Below are 25,563 nucleotides of genomic sequence, written 5' to 3' on the forward strand. Positions count from 1 at the left end.
ATAAAACTGTATGGGGTACTGTGATCCCATGTGTAAGGAGGACGTCTTGCATAGGAGCCGCGATGTAGTGACCGTCGGGGACTGGTGGGGATGACACTAGGTCAACGTAGGTCAGTGCCGAAGGTGGCAAGCGAACGAAGTCGGCGGAACTGAGGCGACTGGGGTGTGGTTCAGCAGGATCCAGAACAGGCAGGTCAAGGCGGAGAGTACTGGCGGAACAATCGATGAGAGCAGAATGTGCGGAAAGGAAGTCTAAGCCGAGGATGATGTCGTGGGGACAGTGGGCGATGACTGTGAATAGCACGATTGTTGAGCGATCGGCGAAGGAGACGCGGGCGGTACACATACCAATTACGGGGGCTGTTCCGCCATCGGCGACACGGACAACAGGCGTCGTGGCGGGCGTGATAATTTTCTTGAGCCGGTTACGAAGGTCAGCGCTCATTACGGACAAATGCGCCCCAGTGTCTATGAGAGCAGACACAGAAACACCGTCGACTTGCACGTCAAGAAGGTTCAGATGAGTGGGCAAAGTCTGTAGAGGATTTGGCGGCGTAGGGAGCAATGCAGCGTCACCTCGAGGCGCTGCATCGTCTAGTTTTCCGGCTGGGAGCGGCGTCCGAAGGGAGTCGGCGAATAGGAGCGACGGGGCTGGGGAGAGCGAGATTGTCGTCGTTGGGGCGAAGGCGAACGAGAATAGGGGCGGTTCGTTGCAGGAGAATCAGTGGCGGCATTATCGGAGCGTGCGGCATAGGGACGAGAAGGGCCACCTGAGGGGCGAGAGTAGGCAGTATAAGTAGGCCGGCTCGGGGAACTCCAGCGACTACGACAGTGCCGAGAAATGTGCCCGATTCGATGGCAGTGGAAACAAATAGGCTTGTCGTCAGCAGTGCGCCATTCAGATGGGTTGCGGAAACGTGGTGGGTAAGAAGATGCGGGACGGGGCGAAATCGAAGAAGCCGGGCGGGTATTAGGGCGATGGGCCGAGCAGATGGTGTGAAGACCCATGTTTTCAAACTCCTGGCGGACAACTGCCTGGATCAGTGAGACCGTGACTGCAGATGTGTTGGTGGGACTGGAGTCGAAGGCAGCCGGATAGGCGGCCTCGATCTCACGCCGGACGATCCTGGTAACATCGGCAGTGTTGTTGGGACGAGGAGCGTCGGCACAGGAAGATGTCGCTGGGGTGTTGGGCAGACGGGCAAACTGCTGGTCAATACGTCGGCTTTTGGCGAGTTCCAGGCGGCGGCACTCTCTTATAACAGCATCCACCGTCGCTACGTTGTTGTAAACGAGCAAGTTGAAGGCGTCATCGGCAATGGCTTTGAGGATGTGGGAAACCTTGTCTGACTCAGTCATGTGGGTGTCAACTTTGCGGCACAGAGCCAAGACGTCCTGAATGTACGTGACATAGGGCTCTGTTGACGTCTGCACACGGCCGGAAAGCGCCTTCTGCGCGGCAAGTTGTTGACCGTAGGGGTTGCCGAACAAGTCTCGAAGCTGTGTCTTAAGTGAATCCCAACTGGTGAGCTCATCTTCGTGCGTGCGATACCAAACTCGAGGTGTGCCACCGAGGTAAAAGACTACGTTGGCGAGCATAATAGTAGGGTCCCACCGGTTATTGCGGCTGACATGTTCATACAGGCTGATCCAGTCATCGACGTCTTCCCCATCTTGGCCCGAGAATACGCCAGGATCACGGGGAGCGGGGAGAGTGATGTAGGTCGTCGAAGTGGCAGCAGGTGTCGGAGCCGGCGGAGTCGGGTTGTCGTCGCCGGGAGCCATGAAGGAAGGCTCGACGTACCGTCCACTGCGAAGCTCCGTGACGAGGTACAGGGAACGTCCACCTCCACCAGATATGTTACGTAGGAAGACGCAGACGAAAAGCTATGTACAAATATATTTACAAGGAAAATACGCTGCGCTTGGCCAAGAGGCAACAGCCCGCGCTAGCTTCTAATCGTCGTCGTCGTCTTCACACTGCTGGCCTTTCGTGATCGCGCATATTGTGCCGTAGCAATATTGCAAGTAGTCTTGGCACGTCAAACTATCCTTCTAATGGTCGAATCTGACCACTTGCTGTTATGCTCTACTTTCTCAATTCAAGATTTTTACAACATTTAGGATTGACGGAGCTGATTATTTAATCTTGGCCAACTATATATATATATATATATATATATATATTATGACGAAGAAGATCGGCAGGCTCAACAGCCCCGTTGCCATGGCGTGGCTCGTACCCAGTTCGTTCGCTGGCTGCGCCCTACCTGCTAGTGCTGAATTTGTCGCTGCTGCTCTACGAGGCGAATAAACCCCCCTTTACAATTGGTGGAGGTGCTGGGTACAACCAGAATTCTCGAACTTCGTAATCGGACACTGCACCCCGTCTTCATAATGCCGGAAGAAGGACCACCCCAACCACAACCCGCTGCCCCGGTGACTACCGTGGTCTGCCCCGGCCCGTTGCGTCAACGCGGCCCACCCATCTTCAGTGGTACCGAAGACTATGACGTAGAAGACTGGCTCGCTGACTACGGCCGGGTGAGCATCCACAACCACTGGGATGCCACCAAAAAAATTCATTACGTGTCGTTTTATTTGAGCGGTGTCACCAGCGTGTGGCACCGCAACCATGAACGTTATCTGACGACGCGGACGGCCTTCAAGACTAACGTGACAGAGGTATTTGGGCGCCCCGCGGTTCGCAAGCTTCGCGCCGAGCAACGTTTGCGTGGCCGTTTACATTTACCAGCTATATAGAAGATGTTGTCGACCTCTGCAGCCGCGTTGACGTCGCAATGGCTGATGCCGAGAAGATCCGCCATATCTTAAAAGACATTGAAGACGACGCCTTCCAGATGCTGTTGGCGAAAAATCCCTGGACAGGCTCTGAACTCGTCAGTCTGTGTCAAAGCTTCGACGAACTGCGCAAACGCGTAGCCACCCGCCAATCTACACCTCAGGCCACTTCAATGTCGAGCTTGACTGCTGCCCCGGATAACACTTCGCTGCTGCTACAGAACAAGGAGTTCGTCCGGGAAGAGGTGGCTCGTCAGCTTTCCTTGATTCCACTTGCACACGGCCAGCCGAGTACTCCGTTGGCGCCCGCTCTCCAATCTGTCATCAAGTAGCAGGTAGCCGACCTCATTTCGCCTTCTCTTCAGCAGGCTCCGACGGCCGCTCCCCTGACGTACGCCGAAGTCGCGATGAGGCCTGCGCCACAGACCTACGGCCCCCTTCGCCCACCCTTGCGCCCACCCGTATCCCCTCGAGTCCGTCCACTGGTGCACTATGCACGACCTCAAGACCATTGGCGCAAAGACAACCGTCTGATTTGTTTTTATTGTGGTCGTGCTGGACACGTGCCACGTCACTGTCGCCTGCTTACACCGAACGTCGCGAACAATGTGCGTCCGTATGCGCCACGTTTCCAGCAACGCCGCAACTATTCGGACGCCTTTGAATCTCCTTCTGCCGTCGACACCCCATTCTCCGCCGCTCGCCGTTCACCTTCTCCTCGCGACCGCTCGCTTTCCCCCTCGCACCGGCGTCGGAACATATGCTCGTCGTCTCTTTTCTGCGTGTGTATATATATATATATATATATATATATATATATATATATGCGCAGCAAAGAGACGACGAACCTTTGGAAGACTTCTTTACTTAACGTTTTCGGCTGGTGGACCAGCCTTCGTCAGAGCACAGTAACGCATGTACGACACATACGCAGCTTTAAAGGCACCGTATGACGAGCAGAGGGCGCGCTATCTGCGCTGACTAGACCATACACTGCGCATCATAAATCATTATCATTGCGCATTATAAATGATTATCAATGTCACGCATTTTGGAATAGAAAAATACAAAAAATGAAATGAAATACAAAACACTTCAAATTTAATCATTCTCATTATGTACAAATCAGTGGAACATCGATGGGAACGTAAATAGGCCCTAACTATGCAAACGTCATGGGAGTGCTCGAAGACGCGTTCCTTATAGTGTAAGACTAAAACCCATCTACTTTAAACGCTACATCGACGATATATCTTTTATTTGGACGCATAGCGGAACAGAACTCTTAAACTTCATTGCGGCATTCAACCAGGCACGCCCCGCTATCAAATTCACATATCATTACTCACCGTCGTCGGTAGACTTCCTTGACGTCACGATTACTATTGCCGATGGACGCCTAATCACAAAACTCCACAAAAAGCCAACTGATAATCACGAATTTCTTCATTTTGAAAGCAGCCACGTGCGTCACTGGAAGACTGCGATCCCATATAGCCAGGCATAGCACTTTAAGCGCATATGTTCCGAAAAAGACGATTTTAATTCTTGTTGCCAGGAACTCAAAAAGAAACTTCTCAACCGTAAATATCCAGAAAAGATGATCGATGAGGCGATACACCGAGCGGCAGGATATGACCGGATGCACTTTCTTAAAGGCAGAAACAAGCCCAGTGGCTCCCAGTCGGCTAATTTGATACTCACACATTCCGCATCTAACGCTAAGGTCTCAGGCATACTCCAAACACTATAACATTCTCAACCAAAGCGACAGGCTAAAAGCCATTTTTCCTGAGCCACCTCATGTCGTGTATAGACGTTCGAAAAACATAGGTGACATACTAATGTCTTCAAAAATCGCCACTTCTAACCCTACCGGTTGCAGCCGCTGCAATAAACCACGTCGCAAAGCCTGCGCTCATATAAAGCCTACATTGACTGCAACCAGCACAGCCAACCAATTCATGTCCATTATTAAAGGCAGTTTCAACTGTGATTGATATAACGTAGTGTACTTGCTCGAGTGCGGCACTTGCCACATGCAATACATAGGCCAGACTGAAACACCTTTCAGGATCCGTTTTAACAACCGCAGGTCGCATGCCAAATCCCAACCAAATCTACCACTCTCGAAACATGTTAAAATGCCGGGCCACTCATTTAACTATCTCAAAGTAACAATACTCGAATATGGATTCCGCACCAATCATGACCGCGAGCTTCGCGAATTTTACCTGATTCACAAATTTAACACTGTCTCGTCCGGAATAAATGGGAACAAAGGAAAACTAACCTGTCTAACTTTAGATTGAGCACAAGTATACACTTCCCACACAGTGTACATATATGATTTCAACACTTTTTTCTCTTTTATTTCTCTCTTTCTTTTTTACATGTGGCTTTTTTGACCTATGTCGCTGTGGCTCGAAGTTGTACGCTTAACACGTCAATATAAATAATTCGAGGTTGCACTTACAGATGGCATGTGCTAAACATCACGCTTTTGTATCTGCATGTGTACGTCATTTTGTTTTCACTACACATAATCATGGTAACCGCTGGCACTTACCTGAGAGTCATGTTTGTATATATTGTATCCGGAACACATCTGAATTTCATTTTTTGTATATTGTATTCCGAGATGCGTGTCATTGATAGTCATTTATAATGCGCAATGATAATGATTTATGATGCGCAATGTATGGTGTAGTCAGTGCAGATAGCGCGCCCTTTGCTCGTGATACGGTGCCTTTAAAGCTGTGTATGTGCTGTACATGCGTTATGTACTCTGACGAAGGCTGGTCCACCAGCCGAAATCGTTAAGTAAAGAAGTCTTCCAAAAAGCTTGTCGTCTCTTTCCTGCGTGTATATATGTATATATATATATATATAGATAGATAGATAGATAGATAGATATATATATATATATCGTGAGAGAGAGAGAGAGTGTTTCGTAAACCTAAACCCTTAAGGGTTCAGGGTTATGAAATGACGACCATGAATTTCATATAGCATGGAGCAGGATGCATATTGCTTGCTTCTATTACTCATAAAATTATCAAATGCTTTGGAATAATTAGTGTTATAAGTAGATACACTCGGCGCACTCCTTATATTGTAAACTATCACGACTTGTTCCCACTGCAGATGTTTTTCACCTTCTACTGCATGGTAGATATTGCAAAATATGTGACGTCAAACATACATATGTAGATCACACGATTGCCATTGACACATGTTTGGAAGCAGTTGGGTTTTATAAACTGCATCATAACTCGCCTTTTTTTTTCCTTTCTTGGGCAGATTTGTGCAACCAAAGCATACGTAAATGAAACCTACGATGCCCGCTTCGATACATACTCTCTTAGGGCTCCCGCTCACCATGACATGTTTCTCTACGACGGCTCTGACACAATTCAGCGAAAGGTAAGGAAATACTGCTACAACAGGCATGAATGCCATCGTGATATGGTTTACTTACATTCCAGCTAGTAATCATTCGGCGCATATTAAGTGGCAATAATATTTCAAGTTTTTTTAAGCGCGGTAAGCTTTCTGCCTTTCACTTTATGTGAGCGATACACCTGGGCTTTATTTTTTCCGACTTTCCTTCAACCTAAATTGCTACCCGTCTGTTCCATTTCGTTTCAGATGAGTATTTTGGCATCGTTTTTCTTGTTTTGATGTTGCTGTGTGAAGTGTCAATGCGCCGTAGCGTTCTCAGCTGGACTATGGATGTAATGCTACTCCGTCATGCATAAACACTGCAGTTATTTTTCATTTAATGTCAGTATTCGATTCTAGCGAGCACATGAGATTTGAAAGAGCGACATCCATTTATTGACACCCGGCTACTCTTTAGTTTACTGAATAATCACCAATGGGAAGTGTAAAGGCGAGAATACATGGAGCGAACTTTCACGACGAAGTTCGGGTGGCAGAAAATTTGCCGCGGCGCGACGCCGTATGTTCGTCGGGCTGCGCTACATGGAGCGAAGACACGGCGGCCGCCGCCGGCGAGTCGCTGCGTTGTTATCAGTGTGGCTAGACGAGGCAAATGCGCTGTAGTGAAACACATGACACACACAAAAAAAAAAAACATTAACGACAACTATTATTGCTTTTGAATTGCGGAACACTCTAAATACACGTAAAATTTTATTTAGAAATGATTTCTAGTGTTCTTTTATGTGTTTGAGACATTCATGTGCCGATGTAGTTTAAAGAAAGCAGCGAAGCTATGCGTTGTGGCAACACTGGGCGGGTAAACAACTTTCGGCTCCTGCAAGTCCGCGGCTCTGTTCTGTGGCTCAACGCGCGCGCGGCCGAAGGAAGCACACAATCGCCGCGCCAGCCGCGCCGCTTTGGATGCCATGAATACGAAAAGCGGGAGACCGGCGTGAAGGATAGAGCGGGATCGGGATACACGGACAAGCGAAGAAGCCTAGTCGAAAGTCGGGGTGGATAGTGAGACCTGACTGGCTCGCTTTGGGGCGCCGTTCGTTTGCCGCTTGGTATCGTCGACGCCCGACGAACGTTTCTGCGCCAGCCAGATCGGCGGCAAACGACGTTTTCTCCGCCGCCGCGCGTCGCGCGTACGCCGCCAGGCGTCGAACGCCGACTATTCGTCGCATATTCGCTCCATGTATTCTGGCCTTAACACCTTTGTACGTTTCTTTCTGCTCCACCTGTAAGCAATGAAAGCCTTGAGTGTCTAGCATGAGGCAGATATCTGCGCAGAAGTATTTTTAGCCAACAGTCTTCAGTTTCATTTAGCAAACGTTGCAAAAGGACTACAACAGTGATGCCCACCAGAAATGACGTGGAATGACGTGAACATGAAGTAGCGGAGGGCTTCCCAAGATGTAATACGGATGCTGAACTTCGTACCATTGCAAACATACCCTACCGGAAGCTCTAAAGACCACTCAGAAGAGCGCAATAGGCCAAATTTCTTCTGACGTTTCATTTTGAAGCAACTTGCACTCAATACATTTTCCCGTAGCACCGTAACCTATATAAGCTATGCTCTATCAGTGAAGTTGTAAATGCAATTGGGGCCACTCGAAAAACATTTTTATGCGTTTTGACGGTGTCTTGAGAAAAGCAACTCATTCATGTAGCTGTTATGTAGAGGCAATGTGGCCCGTGCTAGAGGTGATGAAAGTAATATTTTTATATGTTGTTAACGCTTTCGCCAGTTGTTACGAGCTGGTACCAGTTGTCATAGGGACGGGGTTCCGGCGAACTTCAACCGCATCTGCGTGGAGCTCGAACCCGAATAACCATCGGAGAGGGTTTGGCATACAAGACGAGGTTATCTAAAAAAATACCAGAAGTTTAATAGATCGTTACGGGTGAGCACTGTGTTCCAAGACGAAAAGTACAAAAACGTTCAGCGTGCGGGCTTCTGCACGCATGGGTTGAGATGTTCACGTGGCGTCCCACTGGCCTTCTTATACCCTATGTCATACGGGCAATGTCATTCTCTCTTGATCTCTAGTAGAGGGCCTTGACAGCACACTGGCCAGCCCACACAGAGGAATACGGAGAAAAACCACTCACTGGTACAGAAGCGGGGAGCGTTGATCACGTTGGGTCAACTGGTTAACCCAAATAAAGCATTTCAGAGAGAAACCACTCACTGACGCAGAGGAGTTCAACGTAGGACAAAGAGAGTATGATTTGTGCTGGGTCACAATTCCGTCCCACACACCTGACGAACAAGTCTTTTCGCATAGAGGAGTCTTTTCATATTGGCGAGCATGACGATTAGGCACGTCGTGTCTCAGGTGTTTGGCATCTATTCCATTCATGACCGCACAAAGTGAGTTGTAACGGACTGCCCTGCCGCCGGAAGAGATCCCGATGGGCAAGGCACGACATCCGCTGGCCAGAGGGATGATGGAGGTCGCTGCTTGTAGTCGTCGTCGGTTGTCGCACAACTCTCTGGAGCACAAAACACTGCGGCCGTTTTCCTACGTCATTCAAGGTTTCGGACCGAGTCTAGATGCCTCAGAATGGTCTGCAACAATTTCTCGTTCGTAGCACACGTTGGCAGAACTACACCGGGACTCAACCGCTCAGTCAACAAGCGCGAGACAAATTCTTGCTGAGCTCCGCTAGGTTTACTTCCAACTTAAAAATGACAGTTTTACAGGAAATACAGCAGCACTAAAACAATAATGAACTGGTTGTGTGCTTCTGAAGACATGACATAACAAATGCGTAAAACAAAATAAGACCTTTCCAATTCTACTTCAACGAAAAAAAAAAAACACGAGTTTTAGAAAAGGTTAGAGGCCGATTCTCAATCTAGGGGATTCAACTCAAGCCACCAGCACTGCCATTGAGAGTCCCCTTTTTATAGCATATCTCGAAAGAATATTGCTGTGAAGCATGCCTCCAGCGCAGCAGACAGGCATTTTTGGAAGACGCTGTCTGCAACTATTTGTGTGGAAAATGATCCGTTTCGATGACGAACCTCGAACCCGCAAGATAGCGAGACAATTTCTGAACAGCCCATACAAGACATGTGCACTCTTTCTCAGTGGCGCTGTACGCATGTTCTCGACTAGTGAGTTTCCGACTTGCATAAAGGACACGGTGTTTGTCGTCACTCTCTCCCATTTGGCATAGTATGACGCCCATGACTCACTCCTTCGCATCGCAATGAACCACAATATCCTTTGTGTAGTCCGGTGATCTTAACACTGGCTGACTCGTCAGCTTCTTCAGGGCTTTGAAAGCGATCCCTTCTTTCCGTCCCCGTGGACACTCTGTGGCTTCGTTTTTGGAAGAGCATCAGTTAGAGCAATCGCTAGTCCAAAGTACCTAGGGATGTACCAATGTAGTACCCGGCGACCCGTAAGAAAGATCGGATGTTGGTGTTTGTAGCGGCTGCGGGAAATCTTGTATCGCAGCCACCTTCAGCTCGGAGGGACGGCAACAGCCCTGTTCTATTACATCACCGAGGCAGATCACTTCCGCTTGCACCATACGGAATTTTCTTGCGTTGAAGGTTAAGCATAATTCACGCAAGCAGGCAAAAAACTGCCATCAGATGTTGCATATGCTCTGACCAGGACACATAATATATCGCGACATCATCTAAGTAAGGCAAGGCGAACTTTTCCTTTCCTCGTAAGGCTTTGTCCATAAGGTTCAAAAAACAGTATGGTGCATTTTTCAAACTGAAGCTTAGGACCTTAGGGTGGAACGTTCCCAACAGAGATATGAAGGTGGAATATCTGCTAGCCTGCTTTGTGAGCGGAACCTCCCAGTAGCCTAGTACTAGATCCAGGGTAGAAATAAATTGGGGTGCTACTAACTTTCTGGATGCACTCTTCAGTGTTTGATATAGGATAAATCTGATCTTTAATGATCGCGCTTAGTTTGCGGTAATCGATGCAAGAACGCGGATCCATGCCCACCACCTCAACTAAGATCAAAGGGAAATGTAATCACTCTCGCAACGCTCGATCACACCTAGAGTCAACATTTTTTCTACCTTTGCATTCATAAGCTGACGTTGGCGTGGTGAAAGTCGATAAATCTGTGAATGTACTGGCTCCGAAGAAGCGAGCTCCATGTCCTGTATCAGAACCGACGTCCTTCCTGGCCTATCAACAAATAGGTCCTGAAATCATTGCAGGGTTTTCTGCAACACGCCATTTGTTCAGGCTGCCGCTGCGCTGCTGAAACTAGCTCTCTAATTAGTTGTTCCCTAACCTCTCCGTTGGTGATTGACACGAGCCACAGAAGCCATGCCGGAATCTCTTCGGGGACGTTTATCTGTACAACACCTTCGTTTAAGTTGCTTCGTATGTTCTGCAGGCTGGGGTCCTTGCTTTGCTTGGACTTCAAGACTGAATTATCCAACAGCCACTGTAGGCCTTCCGACGTAGGCGCTACAAACAAATCTGGCGATTGATCTTCCAGTACCTCGGCTGATGCCACTACGAGGATCTCTGCCTGTGCGGAACCGAATTCCTGCGGTTCCAGTATGCCGGAATTCATGGTCTCGCGTTATGAGGTTCCGAGTAGCCAGCCGCCCCTGTTAGAGTGCCGTTTCCACGACTTCTTTTGCAGTTGGCTCACGAGCTTTCGACCTCGTTCGAGCCATCACGCTAATCTCCAGAACATTAGCCGTTTCTCATGCAGAGTCTGCTCCGACCTATTTCAAAACAAGTAAGGCTGCTGCGGAGGAAGCGTAAGAGATACGGTAGCTTCCGTCTCAAGAATGCCGAAATGAACTTTAATAGATACCTTTGTTACCGGAGGGCATCTGCAGTGAGCTTCGACAGCTTGCTTAATCCGAGCGCATTCACCCGTGAACATCTGAGGTTCTACGTAAGAGATGTGAACCACGTCCATTGTAGCCGCGGAGTCGCATAGTACGCGGTATAGTTTCCCATTTACCTCAAGGTCGCGCACGAACGGTTCGAGCAGCTTCACGTTCTCATTACTGCAGCCGACCGATAAAAACTCTTACCTTTTCTGTGTTACATTGCGCAGCAATGTACCCGGGTTTGTGACAGTTGTAGCACAGAAAGGGCTTCCTCGCTTTCAGTTTCGTTTGCTGCTCCGCCTTAACTTCAGAAGCCACTTCCGACCCGGAAGTATTACATTTTGAGATACCCTCAACCATAGGCTCGTGCTTTCTTTCTTTCCGCGTGCGCTTCGGTCTGCCAAGCCTGAAATTGGGATAGCCTTTTCCACCATCGCTGACTTTGCCAGCCCGACGCATCACAAATTCCACGGCTAGTTTAGCAGCTCTGGCTATTGTGCGAACTTCTGGCCTATCTTGAACCCAGTACCTCCCATTCTCAGGTCACCGTTGATAAAGTTGTTAAAGTGCAAAGCACTGTAGAACATTTGCTTGATCACCATAGGCTTTGTGTTCCTTCATCCATTCCTACATATTTGGCATAAGCTTATATGCAAACTGTGTATAGGACACATTCCTAGGCTTTTTCATTTCCCGGAACTTCTACCAGAACGGTTATGCTGAGGGCCTATAGTTCATCAGCAAACTGAAGTGTACCTTATCATATTCCAAAGCTTCCTCTCTGGTTAAACGAACGATTACGCCCGTTGCCTCGCTCGGCAAGAGTGTGAGCAGACGCTGTGACCACGATTCGTGCGAGAACACTTGCTACTCGCACGTCCGCTCGAACGTAACCAAGAACAAATCAATGTCCTATCCGAACTTAAAGGCCCCATTAGCTCTGTCATCCTTAATGATACGTGCTCTCCTGCACTATTTCCTTCGCTCCTATGCCCTGCTGCTCGAGCGCGTTCCATTTCGAGTCGCTGTAACTGAGTGGTCATTTCTTTTTGACGACAAGACATGTCAAGTCTTATGCGTTTGGCACCTGATCCACTTATGGCCGCACAACGTGAACCTTAACAATGTGTTGTTTACATAGGCGAAATAAAAAAAGCTATAAGTACGCTTTTCGCCTATTTAAAGGCATTTTATGAAACGATTACGAAACTTTGCCGATGACTTGGTAATGTGGAAGGCTCTAGGAATTGTGCATTTTCAGAAAATGGTGGACAAGCTATGAGTGGCATCAACCACTAGTTCAATTTGTGTACGTGAATTACAAGTTTTGCATAAAATGGCTTATTCAAGATATCCCTACTTTTACAACTATATATCAGAAACCACAAAGGTTTGCCCATTATTCTGAAAGAACTCATCGGCAGAAAAAGGTGTGTGTCAATTATGGATTCTTCACTAATTTTCTATATACATTTGAAAACGTTATGCGGGTTTTCTGCGAATAGAGAAAAGAATTTGCCCGATCGGTAAGAGAACTGAATCTGGCACCGACTAAGCGCCTTCTAAGCGCCGCTATGACGACGCAACGAGCGTTCTTCGGCAGCAGCGACTGCGTCAGCCGGACTAGGAGTGGCGCGTCGATAGGAAAAGCAGTGCGTCACCAGAACGCAATGCTCCTCGCCGCTCCCCAGCGATGAGACAGAAATCGTAAAGACTGTTTTATCAGCACCACGCGAGAACTCAACGGCTTGTTGAGATGGGCATCAGACTGTTTGTCTGGTGACAATGACAAAATTAAAAATGACTACCTTTGAAAAGCGTATGTTTGCGGCGACGCTAAACATCAGAGGGCTGGCCTCGAGGAAGAGGCAAGATCAGCTTTACAGGTTAATTACGGAAAAAGACTTGCAATTGAAAAAGCAATTCAAGAAACTAAAAGAGAGAGTCAAGAACAGAGGGATAGATGGTGCGCCTCTTTACCAATAGGTACGATGTATGTGTCTGTCACGCAGTGGGCAAGTCGGCAAGGTGCGTTTATGTCACGCAGTGGGCAAGGTGTGCGTTCATGATACGCAGGACATTAGGTGCAGTTCTAGAGAAAGTGACATGTAATTACGGCCATCTCATTGCTTGTGATGGTACGATATTTAAATGCTATTGGCGCATAATATGCGTTTATGCATATTGAAGTGCAGAACAGCGAAAAAACATGTTTGAAACTATCAGTAAGTACTGCGCTACGGATAACTTTGTATTTCTGATTGGTGACTTCAATTGTATATGCATAGCAAACGATAAAAACCAGCTCGACCCCTTACAGGGATGCCAGTGTTCTTTCCTTAAATAATCTCATCAGTCAACATTGTTTGAAAGAGGTCGGTAAATGATCTGCGTTTGGGACTGATATTAGCTTTACTCATATTGGAAGTCATAGTCACGTGCGGTTGGTTCACGTTTATTTACCTGCAGATTTAATATCGTTGATCGGAGAGTATCGGGTTCAACCAGCATAATTTAGCGATCTTTGTCTTGCAATATTTCGTGTCGGGAAAAGAAAAGATAAAAAGTGTAGGTTTCCTTGGGAAAATTGGAAACTAAATGATAACCTTAAAGAAAGGACGTTTTTACAAGCTATATGTCATCGACGCGATCGTAAAATTTCTTAAATTTATTATAATAGGATTGGGGAAAATTGGGTGATGTTTAAGCAAGAAGTGAAGCTAAAAGCCACTGAAAGGTAAGGCGCCATAATGCACAAGAAAAAAAAAATCGTAGTTAATGTTATCCGAGCTAACCTAGGCGCTTTCGTTTCATAAGGGTGCAGACAGCCTGGAACATTTAAAGGAGACATATATATAGGCGGCCTCTATCTCACGCCGGACGATCCGGGTAACATCGCGAGTGTTAGTGGGACGAAGAGCGTCGGCACAGGACATAAGTGCCATAAAGCAGCAATTAGAAATTATAGATAAAGAGTAATACGAAGGCGCAGTAGTCGGAGCTCAGTCCCAGCGCTTGATGGGTAGAGAGTTACCTACCAAGCGCGCACTAGGATAGGAAAAAAAAAAAAAAAAACGTGCGCACCTGGACGAAGTAGCAAAAGTAGAGTGGAAAAACGCTGTTCTCACAGAAAAGGAAGGCATCCTTTTGCGCTTTATGAATACTACAGTTCCTTATATTTGTTTAATGAAGTCGACGTAGACGCCTTCAAAAATAATTTTCTCTCTCTTACACCACGAGTGAGCGATGAAACAAAAGAAAATTTGGAAATGCCGATCTAATAGAAAGCTATTGGTGTCCTCAATTCTGGGAAGTCTTCGGGCCCTGATTGGCTGACAGCTTCATTCTAAGGTTGTAAAGGATATTAGTTTTACTCTTTAACGAGGCTTTCGATATGTTGGTCCTTCCGCCATCATTTTTTACGTCACACACTGTTCTTATACCTAAGGCTAAAGGTAACAATATGCTTACCCAAGTTAACTCGCATAGGCCGATATCACTCACAAACATAGAAAGAATTTTCATGACTATTTTGTAGGGGCTGCAAACTGTAATTGAAGAATTAGTCGGTGAACATCAAACTTGTGGCATAAAAGGTCGGTCAGTAGTTGCAAATATACATAAAGCTTGATCCGTTCTGGAGTGTTGTGATGCTAATTCTGATAGCATTCAAATGCTACTGCTAGATCTCGAAAAAGTGTTTGATAGAGTACCTCACGACATACTGTTGGCTATATTATAACACGTGAACGTAGGATCCGTTCTAAGAGAGGGTGCAGCCATGACAAACAGAGGCTGCTTGACGCGTTTGATAGTAAATAAGGTTGTAGACGTGCGCATCAAAGCGGAACGCTCGGTACGCCATGGTTATCCTCTGTCGCCATTGCTTTGTTCCATGTGCATTGAATCCTTTTGTTTGAGCACAATCAATAGCACCACCATACGAGTTATTCATATCCATGCACCAGAAGTATATCTGCTTGAACACGCAGACGACATAGCACTTTTTTGTGCTGATCATGAAAGCATCATTATTGCTGTAAAAATTGTGAAAACTTTCTGTGAGATTAGTGGCAGTGCAATCAACCGGGGAAAGTGTTTGGGATTGTTTCATGGGTGCCGGCGATCGTCCCCAAATATTTTGTGTAATTTAAGGTGGGATACCACTCCGGCAAGCTATTTGGGAGTGCCGTTCAAAAATTATAAAGATAGCGAACGTTGTGGTAGCGCAAAATAGCTTAAATGCGTGCGAAAACCGACAACCTCAAGTGCTTTTATTGCTAAATTTTTGCGACAGCAACGACGTGTAATTTGTTTTAATAGGAAACTTGTGGTATATAATGCAAGTAATTAACTGTTCACGTGTGAATGAGCAAAAGATGCATAGAGTTTCTACGGTTTTCATTTTGGCACCTGCGTGGGAGCGCACGCGGCGAACCAACCTATTTCGTCGTGTGTGCTGTGAAGGATTGAGTTTGTCGTACCTCTACATACGACAGCTAGTGAACACATTCATGTTTTTTCGAGATGTATCAGACCCGTTTCTACGGACTGTTAGATTGACTGGGAAGAGCATTGCCTAATTTAGTAGTCGCGTCGGAACATATGCCAGGAGGCCTCAGCGGATACCATAAGAGGTCTACCTGTCGTGTACTTTCCTGCAGACTCGTTTTTCATTGGACTACATGTGGACTGTGTCGCGGAAAAAATTATATAATGATCTAAGTGATATGGTCTTTCCCGTTCCTCAGTATAGATCACACTCTAGTGCCGGACCATGGGCAAATGTTCTTAAACGAGTTAAAAGTATGAATGTACCTGGAGGGGTTATAACATTTGTGTTCAAATTGCACACACACACGTTAGATGTTAAGACGTATCTGGATGAAAAGGGAATTTTTGTACTTTTGGGGATTCACTCTTTCATTTGTCGGAAGCAAGAAACGATCGAGCATGTATTTCTGGATTGTTGGGAATCATTATTCTTCTGGGATATCTTACAACATACCCTCAAAAAAGATCTATCTGTGCACGCTTTCGCCATAGGATTGTTGACAGTGAAAAATGAGAATGGTATTTCATTCCAGCTCATTATGCTCTTAAGCCTCCATAGCATTTGGCGATCTAAGATGGCAATAAGGGACGCTGACATAGACACGAAACCGATACGGCTGTATTTCAAAGAAAGCATCAGCAGAATTTTAGCTGTGTACCACTTTCAAACCTCAGAGCCCGAATGGCTCCCTAGGGTTGAAGCATCGGTAAACATGCGTGAATATTAACAGGCTCGTACAATAAGGCCAGTTCTTAGGGACTGGCTCCCCGAATGTTTTTATACGGTGTTTGTCCTGTTCAATGTGGCATTAAAGAAAAAAAGCTGGTTTAGTTCAGTGTGTATCGGCATCTGAGCCTGAGCATCTGAGCGTGTATCGGCATCTGAGCATCTGATTTTCTAAAGGTATCGAAAAATTTATTTTTAGTCGCTTATCCTGTTCTTTCTTGCACCAAATATGTCCTGACAAAATCACAATATGGCTTCCAAAAACATAAGTTTACAGAACTCGCCCTACTGGATCAAGAAGAATACATCCTACAGAAGATTGAACAAAAAAAATAATGTAGTCAGAATTTTTGTTGATTTCACACAAGCATTTGACTACATTCACCACAGCATTTTATTTGAAAAATTGTACCATTATGGCATTCGTGGGCTCCCACTCGCGTTACTTAAAAGCTATCTGGCACATAGATGTCAATTTGTTTCTATAAATGACTTCGTATCAGATAAGAAGAAGATAATTTCACGTGTACCATAGGGGAGCATTCTTGGTCCTTTATTCTCCACTTTATATATTAATGACATAGTCCATATCTCCCCATACATTAAGTTTATTATCTATACAGATGCCACGAGTATATTTGTCACCTCAGCATCAGATCTTATTCTTTCTAGTAAAGCTAATGACGTCTTACAGAAGTTAGACAAAAACAATAAGTTAAAAATAAATGCAACTAAAACAAAAGCCATAGCATTTCAATTCGAAAGGTCATCAAGTGACTTTCCACAATATTTAGAGGTTCAGATATAGAAATAGTGAAGTCAGCGAAAGTACTTGGTGTACATTTCTCCAGTTCTTTGCAATGGGATGACCACGTCAATAATATTCAAATAAAGCTAATTCGAATAACTGGAATATTAAGCCGCATCCGGTACCGTATCCCCAACTCGGTCAGGTTATTGATATACAAATCGTTGTTTAGTTTTTATCTTAACTACTGCTATTTGGTTTTGGGAACAACTACAAAAACAAACTTAACAAAATTACTGAGAATACAGAAGAAAATACTGAGGCTGATAGACAAAGCTATAGTTCTGGCACCTAGCGACCCACTATTTAAAAAATATAGGATAATGAAAGTGAAAATGACCTATATCAATACAGACTACTATAAGAGTACAGTCTTAGCTGCAAACGACGTTAAGAACGGCCCGCTGAGGTGCAAGTATTGCCAGCCAGGTGCGAGAGCGGCGTCGACTTTTCCGGGAAAGCCACCGGAACCCTCTAGCGTCACTAAGTCTACTGTGGGCGAAGGACAATGCGCCGCGTCCGCCACTCTGCATCGCGGGATTGCCGAGATGAGTTCGACGAAGCAGGCTTTGTGACTGAACACGCGACCGCCGACCCGGTCTGTCGTGACCAAGGGAGGTCCCGAGGGAACGTCTTCGGAGGCCCCTTCCCATGCACCGCTCCTGACGGAAGCCCCGAGTTCTGCGAAGTCCGTCTGCCCTCGGTGGAGTCAGTGAAACCGGTGCGGAAGCCCTCCCGCTTAAAGGCGGCTCGTCTACGTCTACTGATCGAACGTTTCCCTCACCTAGGGATCGAGGGAGGACCGAGTGTTTATTAACCGCTGTTGCGCGGCTGCTCAGTGTACTTTCTCTCGCAGTCATGCTAGACTGATGAACTGCAACGTCCTTATGTAGATACTGTAAATAAACCCATATTCCTCGTTCTCCATGAGAAGCAGTCCTTCCCTTCAACAACGTCCTCAGCGTGGATAAGTTGGACGACGGCGTGGGCCAGCTACCATCTAATTCATTCCCGACTCCAATCTTGACAACTGGTTACGAATGGTGGGATTGACCTCCCAGTCCTCAGAACGCTCAAACTTTTCGTTCATGGAGATGGCGAATCTTTGCTTTAAGGAAAAGGCCTATCAAACAAGAAATAGAGAAATATGGAACGTTCCTCACTTTCATACTAATTATGGCTTTCAGATGCTTTGATGTACTCTTCCGCGAATTCTAAATAATTACACTATCAAAGGTATAGATGTGTCTCATTTAAGTGTCGCAGAATTAGCGGATCTTTTTGTTGTATAAACTATGTAGCAATTTATTAAAGTGCAGATGATTGCAGCAGTTTTCTTCGTTGTATAAGCTACGTATAAACTTTGTTTTCAGTTTTACTTTATGCCTTGATCTTCACGTAAAATAATGTCTCACTTAAAAGAAAAAGTGCTGTGATAATGTGACGTCCTTCAGCTGCTGCCATTGTTCACAAAGGGGGCGGAGGATCTCTCAAGCCGTCATTTGAACGGCTTTCCTCGCCACCTCCTGTTACACTGTACTGTGACGAAGCAAATAAATCAGTCAATGAATGAATCAGATAGTACCTTCGAAACTCGCCAACGTCCTTCCTTTCGAACTTATTTTGCTTTGTGCATCAATTTCTTTGTAGCGCTTCGTCTTACGCGATGGCCCGGTTTTTTTGCTGGGTAGGCAAAAAAAAAAATGATTATGCACTTAAAACGTGCCGAACGTTTCAAAGCGCTCGCTTGCCCGCGAGGAGTTTGTAACTGGAAGTTGCGCTCACGGCATTCAATTGGACCTTCATGCTTTTTTACTACGAAGCTGTTTAGCTGTAACCTTCGCGTGAATCCCCCGCATTCCTTCCCAGGGGCAGTACCCTGGGCGGCTTGCATCCGCATCGGGGACACGGCACGTGGACAAGAATGGAAACGGGTAAGGGTACGAGAAAGGAGTGTCGCGACGGCGCTGCAGCAATAGGGACGGCTAGGGGAGAGGGAGAAAGAGCGAAGGGGAAGACTGTCGCGATAGCGCCTGTGCACCTGGCCTACGCCTCTGTGGCCATAATGTCACGAACGCTGGAGGTGCCGGCGCGGCTTCAGCAGGGGTTGCGGCGATGGATGGTATAGGTGAGGTGACCGTGGCGGCGCTGGTGTCGGCTTACTGCGGTGGAGTATGAAACAAATCTGTGATCTCATAATTTATGCAGCCTAAGCAGCTCGGCTGGTAAGGGGTCCCCATTTGAATGCTGGAGCCTAACAAGCTTTTATTATTTGAATGCGAAAGCGCTATATGCCCCATGAAGCGGAGAATCCGGCGAGTGTCCGGCGTTAACATTCGATGGCACGAAAACCCACGTGATCTGACTTCGCGTTGCCCGCGTTGGATCTGCTGCGGCTCACACTGCGAGATCTCACGTTGAACATCCACGGCATCGGACGGACGCTGGGCCCACACCCAAACAATTGACTTTGCCCAGTTCGAAAATTCATTTGACCCACGCTCGAAGCCTCCCTGGCCCGCTCCAAGTATTTACTTAGCGCACCCCCAAAATTGGGTAGCCCACCACCAAATTGCACTTTACCCAATTTGAAAATTGAATGGACCCACATTCAAAGCAGACCTGGCCCAATTCCAAAACTGACATGGTCCACCCTTCAAATAGACCAAACGAAAACTATCGCGTGGAAGTCAGAATGCTTTCGCATTCAATGGACGTAAGGGCACAAGTGCATTTGTGATTTCCAAGTGAAGCAGTTTACCTTACGGATCTGTATGAATGAGCCGTATACGTGGCCTCGTAAGGGAGTATCTATGATGGCTAACGTCCGTTAAGGGAACAAAAAAAAAAAAAGAAAAAAAGAAACAGCGGCGCGAGCGCCGAGTAGGGGAGAGCGAATAATAGTACGGCAGAGAAGAAAGGAAGGGTACGGGAGTTCACCACGCGCCACACTTGCGTCGAGTGCACCCGTGCTGGCCGCCGTTGCTGCCGGCTGCGTCTGCTGTTGTCTTCAGCCCTCAATGCAACGGCGCGGAAGTTGTGGCGGGAGAACACTGAAGTGTGCACCGCGGTATCCGCAGTGGCGTGCTAGAAACTTATTGTGCATTGCAGAGGTAAACCTTTGCAACAGTTGCAAGTCAATGAAAAATCGGAAAAGTGGGAAGACCGGGCATTGTTGCCGCGGCCGAAGAACAAGCAGAGTACGAGGAGAGGCGTCGACAGCAGAGATGCGACGATAAGCGACGATGTGTCCATGCGAAAGCGGGGAATGTGGTCAGTTACTATGCCTCCGAAGAACGTCAGCGAGAGCAGATGCCAGAGTTTAATCGTGGGCGCAGAGCGCAAGCTACCTATGAAGATCGCCCCCCTGTAGGCTGCTCGTAAGCGTCAGGCTAGGTCCCCTGAGCGTTCGTCCAAGCGGCAGAAGCGTGAGTCGCCACCTCCGAGTTTCTCCAGGCCGAATGCCGAATTCAAGAAGATATTTCAGGACGCGTAGTTTGGCCATAGTTGCTGGGTCTGCGATCGACAGCTTCTGTGGCTAATCCACGACCATATGAATGGTTCAGTTTCTTCGTACACTCAGTTCAGACACTCATGACGTGCGCGGCGCCACCTGCTCCCTATTGGCTGCGCCCTCACGTGTCGAATTCAGTCAACCAGAACCGTGGAGCCGCCGTGGCGTCGGGGAAGTGTGCTCTTCTCGCACCCCGGAAGCTAGGGCTGGATTCCCCAGTCAGACCTAATATATGCAAAATTATCTTTTCTAAGCTATTAATTTACTTCGTTTACAAGACCTCCCTGAGAAATTTGACTTCAATCCGAAGAATTTTCGACGTGTTTTCACTCTGTGCACCGCCGGCCATCTTTGGTACCATGGTTCGGTCATGCCGCCGACTATGATGAATTTTCGCGTAATGGGCATATAATGCTTTCACATTAATACCTACCGGTGCGTGGTTACCCAGCGAAACATAGCGTCCCCGACATCGCGCCAACATACCCCCAGGTTTTGTCAGTACACCAGTCTATAAGCTCTAGTGAAAGGCTAATCGCAGTGATGCCGAAACACTGTGCCGATGCGTACGCGTCGCAGGATGGAACTGAACGCCAGAGGCGCTGAGACGAGGCGCTGAGGGAACAGGAGGCCAAAGCTAAGCGACAACGTCGGCACAAACCTGCAGTTATAAAGCGCGAAGTGACCGCACACATCGTGCCGGAGTACGGAAACGCGAGGTCATTGCAAAGTGACCACTCGGACAAAACCCTGTAGTTCTAAGCGAAGCTGCTGGCGGTCATCGAGTTATCTCTGTTCCTATGTCCACACGCAACATCACGCGTGTTGTCAACTAATATTAACTGCAATGCAAGCTGTCGTTCCAGCTACGAGCCTGTCTTCGTAAAACAATCTTAAATGTTGCTATCGCATTCATTATTTCCCCCTTGTGGCAAAACTGCAATATTTGTGTTGTTCTATTTTAGTTTCTTTCGCGCAGTAAGTGGGTACTGTGACATGGTTCATATGCCGGCAATGTATTAGGGTGCGTGATATAATAATGACTGGCTTTTATAGAATAAACAGCTGGGCCAGCAACTGGGTTGTCAGTCTGAAACAGAGGAACAAAGTCTACCGTTTCAGGTTCCAGTTTTCAAATATGTGCATGATATATTAAAGTGCTGCCTTTGAAAGTTTGCATTGTGTTCACCTCGTCCACACCAGACCTTTCCGTTGTTTCTTTCCCTTGAATGAGGTCCGTCTTATATGAATATGAACATATATCCCCCTATCTCGAAAACAAGTACTATTTCGTGAGCACGGAAAATATTTTGTCCTTGTGCATTTTGTGTATATATGTATATATATATATATATATATATATATATATATATATATATATATATATATATATATATATATTGTGTTTGCAGCTATAATTTATCATAATTGTTTTAGTTCCTTCTGTAAAAAACTAATATCTGTATAGGCATGTATATATCACGTTGCTTTTGAATAAAGCTAGTGGGAAATAGCACATGGGATTGTCGATTTCTCACATCTTATCCTTTAATCCGCATTGAAAAGACGTGTGTAGTACGCCTGTCTTGTCTACTCCTATATGACTGACAGAAGAGACGAGCTTGGAGCAAGGAATTTAATACGACTTTTATTGTTTTGTTGGCTGTCTGTTGTCCATTGGTGCTCTTTAAAAGTTTTGGCGGATTGTTTCATACAACAAGGAAAATCAATTTTAAATAACTTTTCTTTGACGTAAGAGGATGGGGGGGTGGGCTATTTAGCGAATATTTGCCGCGTTGGTCGACTTAGTGACCAGAACGCATCAGGAAATGATTTGGTTCATAGTTTTAAGAGATGATATTTAGAATTGCGTTATGAAATATTGCCATGGAATGATGGTCACGCAAGAATGAAAGATGCGGGAGGGAAAGCAAATTGTTTGATACAAACTTTCACAGTTCACATTTTATCACCGTTTAAAAGACAAAATGATGTGCAATCTGCCATTGGGAATTAGTATATCTTGGTTAAGTGCCTTTCTCTCTCCCTTACAGATATGTAACCTCAAGAAGGCCTACCTCGATTTAAAGTTCCACATTGGCGTGACCGGAATCGAAGTGTTATACGACAAGCTCCGCTGCATGACAACCCTCAAGGGATCATACGGTTCACTTATGGACGTTCAATATCTCGAAACTTATATTAATGATCATTTTAAGGTGCCCGCTGATTACGATAACTGCCTGCGGTACAAGAAACTGATACTAGTTTAGATAATAAATTTCAAATGTTTCAGATTAGTTTATTTATTTATTTATTTACTTATTTATTTGTTTACCTACTTACTCACCTATATGGACACACGGTATTTACAAAAGAAAGAAACGCAACCTTATACAGTAGTTAACGCAACAAAAAACACATTTATAAAAAAAATAAAACAGAACAAACAAGCAAAGGTGCCGCAAGTAGTAGTTATCAGGAACAAAAAGAAAATTAAAACAGGGCGCAACGTTATGCAACACTTAAGGAGACAAAAATAAAGAGAAGAAATAGGGAACGATCGCCGCAATCTGTTATTAAAAAATTGACGCTAATTGATCTCTTCTCATGTTCCCAAATACAAACAGCGAGATGGGGTAAAAGGTCCCATATTTCAACAGTGTGTGGCAAATCAGACGAATTTAAAGTGCAGAGTGCCGCCGAAAAAGGCGTGTGAAGCGGTAATGATTATGGAAACGACATAACGTGCGAGATGATCTGGAACTGAGGAGGGTCGCCGCTTGTTCCCTGGAAGATCAAGCAACAACGTTCGGTCTTCTGATGAAGGATGACCCGCGCCATAATTGCATAAAGACTGCAACAGTACTCCCTCTGCTATTCTCGCATACATGAATATATAGTTTCTCAGAATCTTTATGAAATGACATTGCTTGGATTCTTGATAATCTAATGTTCTATTGGCTTCTGACGAAAACACGGGGAAGGCGGGAGATGGAAATTCAAGACGATGAGCAAAACTAGAACCAGGTAAAAGCGGGAGCCAACGTTTTGACAAGTGGGTTCGTCTTTATCAAGGCGACATAGGCTTTCCTCGGCACAATACGTATATGTAGGCTTCTGCTAAAGGGGAGAGGGCGGAAGGCGGAAGGGCCAGACTACGACCGCGGGTGTGTTTGCGGTGAGACTGTAGAACTGAATAGAAAGGTGTTGAATAGAAATAGAAATTAAATAGAGAGAATTGAATGGAAACGTCTGTGGAGGAATGCGAGGTAACGCCGTGTGTCAGCCGGACTTGTGTTTTCTCGTGGAAGGGGTCTGGACGATAGGGGAGGGGGGGGGACGGGGGGGGATTATCTGCGCTATCAGTGATCCATCCTCTGTCTGAAAGAGTGAATAAAAAAATCGCACTTCCGCCAGACAGGTAAAGCACCGATTGCGACAGAAAATTAGTATATAGCTGTACGAAGTAAGGATAGTAGCTTTATCGACCGTATAAATTTGTAAGCTTTCGCTTACTAACTAAATTGACAATGATAGAATGTGTAAGCGTGACTCAATGAGGGCGTAGAAAGAATCACAGAGACAGTGCTGTCGTTGTGTGTCTGCTTCTTTCTACGTCCTTGTTCAGTCGCGATTACACGTTCTATTATGGATTCAAACCAACTAGCCCGTCAACGTGTTTTAACTACATTAACCAGCACTGTGCCACGCGAGAACAGGTAAACATGAACAAACATCGTTAGATGACAGCGGAAACTGTCTGTGAAAACGTTGGTGTTAGGAATCGCGGCAACAGCCGTGAGCCAATTGACCTCCGTGCATATGTAGCTTCAACGCGTACTAATACGCGAAGGCGCAGCGCATACGAAGCTGCCGGCACTACGGGAACTCTGCAAACATCACAGATCGCTTTGAAGGTGACGCCCACGCGGGCGCACTCTTAAGCCACGTCACAGACCGCTTCCAAGACACACGAGCGCCGGCAAAGCATCCCTACCGCGTCCTCAAAAAGGCTGTTTCACATGCTGCGACTGGAACGACGAAAATCGGTGCAGTCGCACGCGTCGCAATGCGATTTTCAGAGGGCCCGTTCCACATGATTACGATTTCAACGATGCGACTGAAGCGACGCCCAGGGTTGCTTACTTCCACCATTCATGGCACGCGCTGCATAATTTTTTCAATGTAAAGTACAAAATGTTTTCATTATAATATTGTTGGCTTTTCTTTATTAGGAACAAATAATATGCGCGTTTTGTAATATAAAAACATGTTCAAGGTAAGATTTGCTTTGGAGTGCGCAACGGCGGTTTTTCATATTCAGTGCGATGAGACACGGTGCACGCAAATACAGCTGGTTGCTCAGCGCTGTGTGTTGTCTCATCTGCCTTCTGTGACCGTTTCATTCAGCCTGCGCCACAACGACCTACAAGATCACCTATGAACAAGTTCACATAGCTACCCTCACCGCACGTGCAATATTCGGACTTCGGCTGCCACAAAGTCGTCGTGTCAGGCCAACGAGGCCCTCGCGCTACACGTGCTCAGCGTCAGCGTCTGGAGCAATGATATGTGTGTATATTGCTCGTGATTGCGAAAATCCGATGCCTGCTCCTAGCCATATTCTTGCACCAAAGGCAACAACAAACACCAACCCGAAAGCGCGCGTCTGCCCCTGAACGAAGCCGCAAATGATCTTTGTGATTAGTGAACGTGGAATGGAAATTGTTGCGACATTAAACCTTAGCGGTAGTCTGGTTTGTCCATCGCGGTGCGTTTGCTCTTTCTCTCTCTCTCCCTCTCTCTCCCTCCCTCCTCTCTCTCTCTCTCTCTCCCTCTCTCTCTCTCTCTCTCTCTCTCTATAT

At 46.3% G+C, this 25,563-nt stretch overlaps 1 long non-coding RNA gene across 1 annotated transcript in view; it reads left to right on the forward strand.

Moving 5' to 3' along the window:
• The window catches only part of LOC140218745 (uncharacterized), a 29,479-nt gene extending 5,919 nt beyond the window's left edge, over positions 1-23,560 (forward strand). The window contains exons 2-3 of the long non-coding RNA XR_011894919.1: positions 6,106-6,228; positions 22,750-23,560. This is a non-coding gene — a long non-coding RNA (uncharacterized lncRNA). The remainder of the gene's footprint in view (positions 1-6,105; positions 6,229-22,749) is intronic.
• Positions 23,561-25,563: the final 2,003 nt, after the last annotated feature.

This window comes from Dermacentor andersoni, chromosome 6 (genome assembly GCF_023375885.2).
Source record: "Dermacentor andersoni chromosome 6, qqDerAnde1_hic_scaffold, whole genome shotgun sequence".
Classification (NCBI taxonomy): Eukaryota; Metazoa; Arthropoda; class Arachnida; order Ixodida; family Ixodidae; genus Dermacentor; species Dermacentor andersoni.